Below are 11,448 nucleotides of genomic sequence, written 5' to 3'. Positions count from 1 at the left end.
TGTTTAAGAAGTACACACACACACACATTTATATAAATATATAAGCGCATTTGTATGTGGACATATAAATTTATATTCAAACACAAAACATTAACAATCTGTAATTTTACTCAAATTTTTAATGCAACAACAACGAGTCTAAAAACTTGTGCGTGTATATACCGCTACACACTTTTATATGTATGTACCCAAGCATAACTTTGTTGAGCTGTAAGTGATAGAAGCTCGGAAAGCAGCTACTTCATATTTTATGTGTGAGTGGCTGTGTAGTGAAGCATATTTCGAGGCGACTGGTCGAATACGAGTTGTATTCCAGCTACTTAACTTATATCAAATGATGTTAGACAAAACGAAAACAAACGAATATAAAGTGAATGCCGTGTATTTGTGTATTTGTATGGGAGAGTATGGTAGATAAAAGCAGAATAATTGTAAATGTGTTTTAACTTTTGCCTTTGAGCAAAATCGCAAATCAAACAGAATTTTCTAAAATACAACATGCCTTTTATATGTTTTACGTTACATACATACGTCAGTACATAGTACATATTTCATGGCTACTCCACGTTGAGGCAACAGCTTCTGACTGCACTCAAAATATACAGGGTTAACGGGAAAGGCGTTTATTAGGCGGATATTATTGTTACCGCATTTAAGGACCTTATTTTTCATTATTAATTTTAAAATATACTTTTTAGCCAAAAAGATATACTAATTTTTGCAATAATTAACCGAACAGCTTCCATGTAAACATTTTTTTAATAACGTGAAGTAGGAAAAACTTTGTGAAAAATCGTAAATTCAAAATTTTCTCCAGCAGTCCTTTTTAATTGTCAGTGCGCTATTCAAATTTTATTGCTGGCTTTTATACAATAAAAGTGGAACAAAATTACATCAAACTTATTAGAAGAAGTGGATGTACCAGCAAAAACAAAAATCTTAAAAAAAATATTTTAAAAAATATTAAAAAAATTATAATTATTATTAAAGTCGATTACCTCACAAAATAATTATAAATTGTAATTAAATAATAATTAAATTTTTGACATCGTCTGATATGAAGAAATTAACTAAATAATAATTTTTTTCTAAAATCCATTACATCCACTCACTAAAATTAAAAAACAGTGGACGTGCCAACGAAAGCAAAAACTACAAAAACATTTGATCCACTTTTAGAAAAAAAAATTTCACCAAAATTTAAAAAAGAAGTGGACGTACAAAAAAAAACAAAAATTAAAAACAATTTTATCCACTTTTAGAAAAAAAAATTACACTAAAATTTAAAAAAAGTGGACGTACCAACAAAAACAAAAATTAAAAAAAATTTACAAATATTTACTAAAATTTAAAAATGAGTGGACGTACCAACAAAAAAAACTAAAAAAAGAAAATGTTTACATTTTTGTTTTAATTTTTAATAATTTTAATAATTAGTTTTTTCTAAAATCCATTACATCCACTTTTAGAAAAAAAAATTAGACTAAAATTTATAAAAAGTAGACGTACCAACAAAAAAAAAATTTAAAAAAAAACATAAAAAAAGTTTACTAAAATTTAAAAAAGTGGGCGTACCAACAAAACAAAATATAAAAAAAAATCAATGTTGACATTTTTGTTTTAATTTTTAATGATTTTAACATTTTTTTTTTTCTAAAATCCATTACATCCACTTTTAGAAAAAAAAAATTAGACTAAAATTTAAAATTTTAATTAAAAAAAATATTTTTACATATTTATTTTTTAATTTCTAAGACGTACCAACAAAACCAAAAATAAAAAAAACAAATTTGGATTATGGAAAAAAAATATTAAAAATTTAGAAAAAAATGTTAATTTTTTTTCTAATGTTTGTTTTGTTTTTTTTTGGTACGCATTAAAATTAAAATTTTTTTTTAATTTTTTAATACTTTTTAAAATCGAAAATACTTATGTTTTTGACGTCATCTTATATGAAGTTACCTAAAATTATAATAAAAAAAGGGGGCGTACCAACAAAAACAACAATTAAAAAAAAAATGTTGGATTTTAGAAAATAGGAATTATTAAAATTATTAAAAATTAAAAAAAAAATGTAAACATTTTTGTTTTTTATTTAAAATTTTTTTTTTTAATTAAAAAATTTTTTTCTATAATTTTTTAATAATTTTTAAAATCGAATTTCTGGCAAACGCTTATATTTTTGACCTAAAATTAAAAAAAAGTGGGCGTACCAACAAAAATAAAAATGTTGGATTGTAGAAAAAAAAATTAGTAAAATTATTAAAAATTAAAAGAAAAATGTCAAAAATTTTTTTTTTAAATTAAAATCATTTTTTTTTAATTTGTTATAATTCTTTAAGTCGAATATCTCGAAAACGCTTGTGTTTTTGACGTCATCATATGAAATTACCTAACCAACAATATCCTTAAGCATAAAAGGCCACTTTCCCGGTCAGCCTGTATGTACGAGAGTAGCTCGAGAAGTTCAAGAAAAAAAGATAGCGGCGCGATATTAAATATGAATTTATTTCCAGCTATTCTCCATTAACACTGAATGCATTTCCCAAATCGCTCATTTATTTTATCACTTTTATAACCAAAAAACTATTGTATAGGACCTCAAAATAGTCACAAATAGACAGCTAGACAGAATTAGCGGCAGTAAAAATTTTCCTCGAAACTCTTTGTTTCATTTTTGGATATAAATAAGAAGTTATGCCTTCTCATATCTTAGACAGACGGTGGGATTAATGACTTAATTCAGAATTATCTTCGAAATTAAGTGCAACTAATGCGGATGGACTTGCAGCTGGACTTAATTCTCATAATTTAAGCGAAATAAAGAAATTTTTCTATAGCAGCTTTGCCGAAAAATGTCTGTAAATATTTATTGTGAATGAAAATTAATGATCCCTTTTAAAGAGAAGAACAAGAAAGGCTGGATGCAATGCTAGTTTGCACTAACACGTGCGAATTTCATTAATGGTTTTGATAATTCGCAGAAGTGTGAGACATAGCAATTTAAAATATTTTTAAATGAATAACTATTTTTCATTATCAAGTCATCTTTCGATCCATTTTTTAATGGCAAAACTATCAAATAAATAAACCAGCTATTCACTAAGTAACTGCGCCGGTAGTCCCCATTAGTGCCGCGGTCTGTTTAAGTTATAAGTCTCGATTATAGAGAGAGCTTCTGACCATTTAAGGGCACAATTCAGTTTTGCAAAAGAAGCGCTGCCGAGCCTATTTTCTGCTTCATTCCTTAAAAGATTTTTTTAATTTTTCTAAAAATATAACACAGTATTCTACTATAATAATGACTCAACTCTTTGTCCTTTATAATCGACTATAGACGCAATATAATTTTTTGTAGCAAAGTTCCGATATGACGATATTCGGTGTTTCGGACTTTTTTCTACTTCTCTCATTGTGAATTGTTTTCGGAGGCCTTTTAGAAAAATTTTTCGATTTTGGCCGAGTGTTATAAAGCGCGTCAGTCGTTTCTTTCTCGTACTAACCGGCGCCAGTTGGATACCCCAGGCAAAGCCCAGTCGATCTCTCCCAAGTCAGAGTATATCTGACTGTTGTTTCGCCTTCTCACATTAGCTCGCTCTGAAACGGATGATCGCAAGCTACCTAGAGGATTCTTAGTCGAAGCCCAGTAGTTGTGAGCTGCTTGGGTTATATACGTATGTTTGGACCTCAAGTTAATAGCGTCCACAAACTTTACACCCTTACGTGGACGGCAACATGAAACCATCCTCCAGCGTTTATACACCCAACATCTTGTTCATGGTATCTAAGTTTTCTTTTGTGCTATTTTATTACTGAATTACGGTAGGTTTTTTCATTGAGTCAGAAGATTCTCATTCTGAGAGTGAAGGATTGATAACATATTTATCGCTTTACTTTTCTTATGCACATACGAACTCATTAAAATGTTATCCTTGAATAGCGAAACTGGTAAGAATATTTCCCTAGAGATCGTTGCCTTCTTTTCGGATGGAATATACGGTCTCTATTTCTTTAAAGTTCCAACTCCAGACAATGGGGAAGGCTTTAGGAATGGTTCCTCTATCCAATCTCTGCATTTCGTAAACTTGTTGACCTTCCCTTGTACGATTCACTTATATTATCTAAATATCTGAAACGTACCGTGTACCGTTACACATTGCCGCACTTGCACCGGAAATTCTTGGCGCTTTTAGCAACGAAAGCAAAGTGAAATCATTGGCATTACGGCAGCGAAAGTAAAGCAAATACAAAGGGAAGAAAAACAAATACAATTAAAGGGACTAAAAGCTGTACTAACATACGCTAAAACTTTTTAGATGTAGACGCATTAGGATGGGTCGGAGAAAATCAATGCAGTGGAAGAAAAGAGGAAACAAAAATATATTTTATAAAAAGAAATCGGAGAAAAGAAATGCAAAGGAAGAAAAGAGGAAACGAAAATATATTTTGTAAAAAACAATCGGAGATGATTTATTCACAGATTGGTGATAATTTTACCTAGCACAGAAGTACTTGTAATTTTCAGCCATAGTAGGTATCAAATTCCGCATTTACATTTCCATATCCGCATTTCTCTTCCTCCATACTTTAGCCCACCCATCACTCCCAAACATATTCAACTTCGATTCGTCAGCAAATAAAACTTTGGACCAGAAATCCATTCCCTTACCAATATGTGCCCGTGCACACTTATGCCGAAGGCCACGATTTTTTGTCTAAAATCGGTGACTTTTTACGCGATGTCCTGCTGAAATATTCGCCATCCGCTTAAGGTATATTTTAATAGTTCTTGGATGAACACTTTTTTCGGAGGTCTCGACGATATGTTGCACCAATTTCTGGGCACTATTTCTCGGATTTTCGTCTACACCCTTTAAATGGAGCTTACATGTCTTCTGGATAGCTTCTTGATCATAGGGTACCTTCTGTGAAATAAGAAAATATGCTGCTGCATGTAGACTTAAGTTCTTCACTATAGATTTAAGCAACTAATTTTCCATAATAAGCTCCACCGTACCCAACGTAAGTATGACTAAAGAAGTAGACCCAACTGACATCAACCACATCCCCAGACAAGTTGCTTTAAAAGTTCTCTTCTAGCATCGATTAGCGAAAATTCAGTGCAATAGTTTTATAACTTAAGCAATGAAGCAAGAAAAAAAGGTTCCGCCCTAATATTTACACTTACAAGTATTAAATGTTAGCTGAGATGCCGGGCTCCTGTGTAACAGCTGAACGTTTTTCTAATATAAACTTTGCTAATTAGTACTGATTCCTGTTTAACTTCAGGCAAAATTTCTACTACTCTTTCTGTTTTGTGCTCTAAAACTTGTTTCGTTCTTTTAAAATAATTTAGCTACTAACAGATAAATACAGCAAAGCAAAAGCACGGGAATTTGATGCCTTGCAACGCGAGTGCCGACTTCGATATAAGCGAAACAAAGAGAAATGCACTCATCTACTATACGAAAGTTGAAAAGTTTTATTAAAGCAAGAAGAATGAAAAAGAAATGGACTTACGCTACTTTTGGGTTGAACGATTTAGCGATGCGCGTTACAATAACAGAAATCTAGGTGTCAGTGCCGAAAAATGTATGGAGCTTTGCAGCCAAGCAGGCGCTCAGAAAGAGCCTAGCTTCTATAGAAAAAAGCGTGACTTTAACCCTCCGTTGAACACCTTTCTTAAAAACCTTCGGTTAGGCATCCGGGTCAAGCCTTTTTTCGTACTGATCCAGGATTCTTTCTAAAAGAGTATAGCCATAAATCGTTAAAAAATTAAATTTTAGGAAACTCAAGTCGTTAGCTATAATAGAAATATTTTAAATTCATGTCCAAAGTCGAAAAAGTCAGCCTGGCCAGACCCAGGTGCCGCATGGAGGCTTATTTTGAATGAATTTACAATGAAAAATGCACACAGACCGAAGTGGAATTTTGGAAATAATTTCGCTATTGCGTGATTCTAGCTAGTCACTCTTACAGAACCAGTCAGAGAACCCCCTCAATTTGTTAGCAGATACATTTAAGTGCAAACTTCCTAAGCAACTGCCAAGCAAAGTCACAAATGACTTCATCATCTTCCTCAGTTCACTCTGCCTTTCTTTGCTATATTCAAACCCATCTAAGCAAAATTTACACACCATTTTAACGATGCTACGCGGCATAGCATGACGCAGATCTCCATTAAATGCAAAGGAAATTGATTTTTTATGAAATTTCGGATGCGTGGCGCTTAAATATTTATACGCGACTTTCCTCAACCTCATGGGGCACACCCAGGCGTACTTGCACTTGAGTTTTTATGTTTATTGAAAGAACATAAAAAATTAAAAGCTCTAAAGAAAATGATGGTATGCTGTGTGAGTATATGTGTGTGTGTTTGTGTATATGTGTATGCGTGTCTACTTTGAATGTACCCTGCAGAAATGTCCGCTGCTGTTGCGTTGCTCTGCTCTTGTGAGTGCGAACGGAACTGTGACTAATTGCCATTTGTGGAGCATCTCAACTGTCCTCTAACTGCTTCCCTTCTGTAGTAGGTCACTACCAGTGCCAAATTCGACAGAGTATAAAATCCTTGTTTCATTGTCTTAAGGGCTGCAGTCTTCTACGGTAAATACGCACACATTTTCCATTTAATACAATTGAATTTACAAAAAACTTTCGAATGAACAAACGAATAAGTCGTAAATTTCTCATCGAGCTGGTTAGTATGGCATGTTTAATTTCAATTTACCTGGCAAGTTACATTGTTCAGCACTTTTTTTTTGCCATTTATGCAACTATTTTGCTACATAACAACAACTGAAATGTGACCAGATAGAAATTTCAAAGGAAAAGAAAACACCAGAAATGTTCCGCAGGTTGAAGTAAGGCGAAGTAAGTGAGAGAAAGAGATGGATAGTCGCTCTAAATAAATAAAAACGAATTATCAACCATCTCATTATATAACTTGTTTAAGGATTGTAATGGTAAAAGTAATGGTTGTACGGGTTAGGCTAAAGCCTTTGTACACTGCGACCAGATTTATCTACTGTGCGCCCAAAGTGCGTAATTATAATTATTTAGTACACCGCGGAATCGAACGAGCTCCTTAGGAGGGAGTAATTGTAGGTCTTCCTCCTCTACTAGCTCTACTAGGTACGCGTCTGTGTCTCCTGTGACCTAATGCCTCACAGTTGGTGATTAAGTGTTCCATAGACTCCTCTTTATTCATCTGAATTATTAGATCGGAGGCGTCTTTTTCAGCGCTGTGGACGGTTTCTATTTCACTTGCGGTCGCGGTGGTAGAGCCTCTAGCGGCTGTCATTGTTCTGGATGTATCGGTTGCTCCCTCACTAGCCGTTTCTGTATCGGAATCTCTGACACTAGTCAACACATGAAGTCCTGTTGTGTCCTGTTTTCGACATTTGATCCTGGATAGGGCATCTGCCACATAGTTTGATTTACCGGGTGTGTAGATTAACTCGTGGTTGTATTCCTCTATCCGGGCCTTCCATCGCTTTAACTTCGCGTTATGGTTTCGGTTTTCTAGAGCGAAAGTCAGCGGCTGATGATCGGTATAAATTTTAATTTTCTTTGCGCCATATAAGTAGGAACGCAGGTTATCCAATGCCCATACAATGACCAGCATTTCCTTCCGAGAAAGCCGAAAGGAGTAGCTCCTTTAGATCAGCAAACGCATTCAACGCAGCGGATTCGAGCTTGATTTTTACCTTTCTCGACTGGTTAGCCTTTATTTTGGCGTTTTCTCCTCGGGTTAGACTTGTCAATGGCTTAGCCACCTTTGCATAGTCCCAAATGAATTTTCGGTAGCACGACGTCATTCCTAGGAAACGCTTCAGATTCTTAAGCGTTTCGGGAGGATCCAATTCCTGAATGGCTCTTACTTTTTTTGCATCGGGCCTAATCCCGTCAGGAGTGATGACATAACCAAGGAATTCTACGCTAGCCTTCATGAAATTGGTTTTTTCCAGATTAACTTGTAGGTTTGCACTCAGAAGCCTTGCAAAGATCGTGCTAACATTTTCTAGATGCTCTTCTTCACTTTTGCCAAAAACTATAATATCATCAATATACACGTAGCAGATCTTCCCAATATATTCTTTGAGAACATCGTCTATTATGCGTTGAAAAATGGCAGGGGCGTTCTTTAATCCGAATGGAAGCCTAAGAAATGCAAATTTTCCATTCATCCTTGAGAACGCAGTTTTTGGGACGTCACACTCTTTCAATGGAACCTGGTGGAACCCGGAAGTTAAATCAATCGTTTTAAAGTATTTTGCAGCGCCTAAGCTGGCAAGAGTTGCATTTATATCTGGTATGGGGTATGTGTCAGCAATTGTAACGGCGTTTAGGCGCTTGAAGTCAACCACCATTCTATATTGCCTTTCTCCCGAAGGTTTTGGTTTTTTGGGGACAATCCAGATTGGGGAATTGTATGGACTTTTCGAAGGACGAATAATGCCTTCCTCAAACAATTCCTCGACCTGCCTTTCAACCTCCTCCCTCATACAGGCAGGATATGGGTAACTCTTAGTGTAAATTGCCTCTGCCGTTGTCGTTCTAATCTCCGCTCTCACTGTAGTATAGACCATTTCCTTGTCACTTATTGGATCAAAAAGTTTTTCGTGATTTTTAATGATTTGTTGCAGTTTTTCCTGTGCCCTAGTTGAAATGTTACTATCGGAAATTTGGTTAATTTGTCCGGAAGGTTTTTCTAAAAGGGGAATTCTAATATTAGGTTTCAAAATGAGCAAATTTTCCTTTCGGTCTATTATAGCCTCCGACGAGTTTGTGCAGAAGGATCTACTTCCATTTTTTCCCCTGTTCGATACATTTCCGGTTTTCGGGTAAATGTGCGGTTCTGGAAGGTACCACTCCGCGGCCTAAATCCGAACTTATAATCATTTCCTGCGGGCCGAAAGTTACCGCTAAACTTCGCAACAGATGTATGAGGCTTCGAGTCCCCACTCATGGTATTCATGGGAACAGTCTCCGTATTTCTATTTACCCCTCCATGCACAGGTTGATTCCTGAAATTCAAATTTTGTATGTCCAAACAAGCCGTGTACGCCTCAGGTAGCGATCGCGGTTTTTGAACTATTATCATACGAGAAAGGTCGCCATTTAACCCTCTTATGAAGATATCCAGCGCTCGATTCCGGTACGTTTCCATTAAAGCACCCACAGTTTCCGCAGAATAATTTTCAGTTTTTAATTTGTTAATAATTAAAGAAAATTGATGGTTCACGCGGGCATAAAATTCATCTAACCTGAGACCACCTTGCGTCAACTGGCCCAGCTGGTGCTCCAAGGTGCGTATGTCCCTTTTATATGCATAATGTAGCGACAGGCAGTTTTTTTCCCTCGACCTCGGAAATATTGTGCGAAATTAGAGCAGGTTCAGCGTTTCCCCTAACTTTCCCTCTAATGCTTTTAAGGATGGCCCTATATAGAGGTCTTGCCTTGATGATTTTATAATCATCAAGGATTCCCTCCACTGATGTCACCCAGGACACGTATTGGGAAGGGTTTCCCTCGAACACCTGAATATCCCTAACTGAATACGGTAATCTACCAATCTCCTTTAAGTCGTCCTCATTCACCGGCCCCCGTAGAAGAATTTCAATTGAATGCCCCCGCGGACGCTGCCTCAAGCTGGCAAATGCGGTATTCGGCTTTTTTCAGCTCAGTCGCCCACGGAGCCATTTAACTCAGTAACCGATTGGGTCAAGGAATCCATAATAAAGTAAATTGACTCACCGACTTTTAGTTTCACTCCTTTTAAAACCTTTTCCTTCTCCTTCGCTGCTTCTGTCACTTGTTATTCTCTTTCGCTTATTTCTAACGCACTTGTTATTCCCTTTTGTTTATTTCAACTCACAGGCTGATTGGTTGCATCGAGATATTCGGGTAACTCCAAAATGTTGAGCTAGAAATGCGGAAAGTTTTAGTATTTTGTCAATTATTTTTCTAAAATTTTTCTTTATTTTATTGGTTAAGGTCACGGAAGGGACGCGGGAACCCTTTTTAGTCGTCCTACAATCAGATTGCAGGCAACCTATTTAGGACGCTTCCTTCACACGATTCTCGGAAGCCTAAACAACTTCTAATTTAGCTGCCAGAGGCCAGAAATAGTTGGCGTGTTCCCATGTGAACGACAACGTGCACCCAGATAGGGCGTATCCAGTCACTTGGCTGCAGCTGCTTTATCAAGTCGAGATCGTTGACGTTACCCAATTTATTTATGAACATGGCGGTAATTACACTAGCAAATTAACCTTTTCCTTTTTTCTTGATATTTACGAATTCGCGCAAGGAGTCGAACCTTGTGCAAATGGCACCCACCAATTCGCCACAGATTTAAAATACGTAATTTTTCTCAAGCATCTTTTTGCATTCTTTTTTGTTTTTTGACAAATATGTGTTATTTCCTTCTGACAAGGAGTCGAACCTTGCACTATGAATTTTTCACGGTGCCCACCAATTTGTGAGGGATTTTAGTACGATTCTCTGCGTAATAGAGAATTATTTTAAATTTGTTTACTATTGCAGCGTTTTTATAAAACAAGGCATTTAATTTTTCACTTCATTGCCTTTCAGGCTCTTTTTCGTTTTTTTTTCGCATTATGAGATTCTTTTATGGCCTGCCTCCTTTAAGGCAGGCCCCTGCTCGGGCGCCAGTTAACGTGTCCCGCAAGACAACGTTTAAAAAATTAAAGTTGCAGGCCAACCACTTGGTCCGTTAGGTTATACTCACTTTCGGGATCCTGGAATTAATTCTCCCTTAAATATGTTTGAACAGTACACTTTATTAGATTTTGTATAACAAGCCACTTAACTGGTTGAAGACTACTCGCGCAGCGCCACACTCAGAACCTTTTATACTTAAGCTAGCCTAATTCCTACCCTAACACTGCTGACATAGCGGTTCCCACGATGTTGTGTATTCCAGGTGAAGTTACTGTCTGCCGGATGCGCGTGTGTATCACGTTGCATTAGGCAGACGCACTGTTGTCAGCATATTTCAATAGACATGTGTGCTTCTGCTGCAGGTGAGCGAGTTAACTGTAACACCACTTAAATTTTATTGTTTTTCTACACTGGAGAATGTCGAATTTGCTTTGGTAATTCATCATTCAACATTCACTTCGGAATCGACTTCTGAGATGGTCATGCAAAATCAAGGTCAAGGTAGCAAAATCTATCAACGTTTTTAAATTGCAGCGCACCCACTACCAACGGCTCCCATACAGTGCTACCAGTGCTACTAAGGTATACGACTTTAGTCGCGCTTTTGTTTCCTCAACATTTACTTTGAGGTTGGTTGTTTTTGACTTCTTCTGCCTGGTTTAAGTTAATATAATAACTTCAGGTCGCAAAGCTGGTATGAAAGCAGGCATATTAAACTCAAGTTCATATTAATTTTAATTGAAAATTTTGCTATATGGT

This window comes from Anastrepha obliqua, chromosome 1, assembly GCF_027943255.1.
Source record: "Anastrepha obliqua isolate idAnaObli1 chromosome 1, idAnaObli1_1.0, whole genome shotgun sequence".
NCBI classification, from domain to species: Eukaryota; Metazoa; Arthropoda; class Insecta; order Diptera; family Tephritidae; genus Anastrepha; species Anastrepha obliqua.
Note: the sequence above shows the minus strand (reverse complement) of the source record.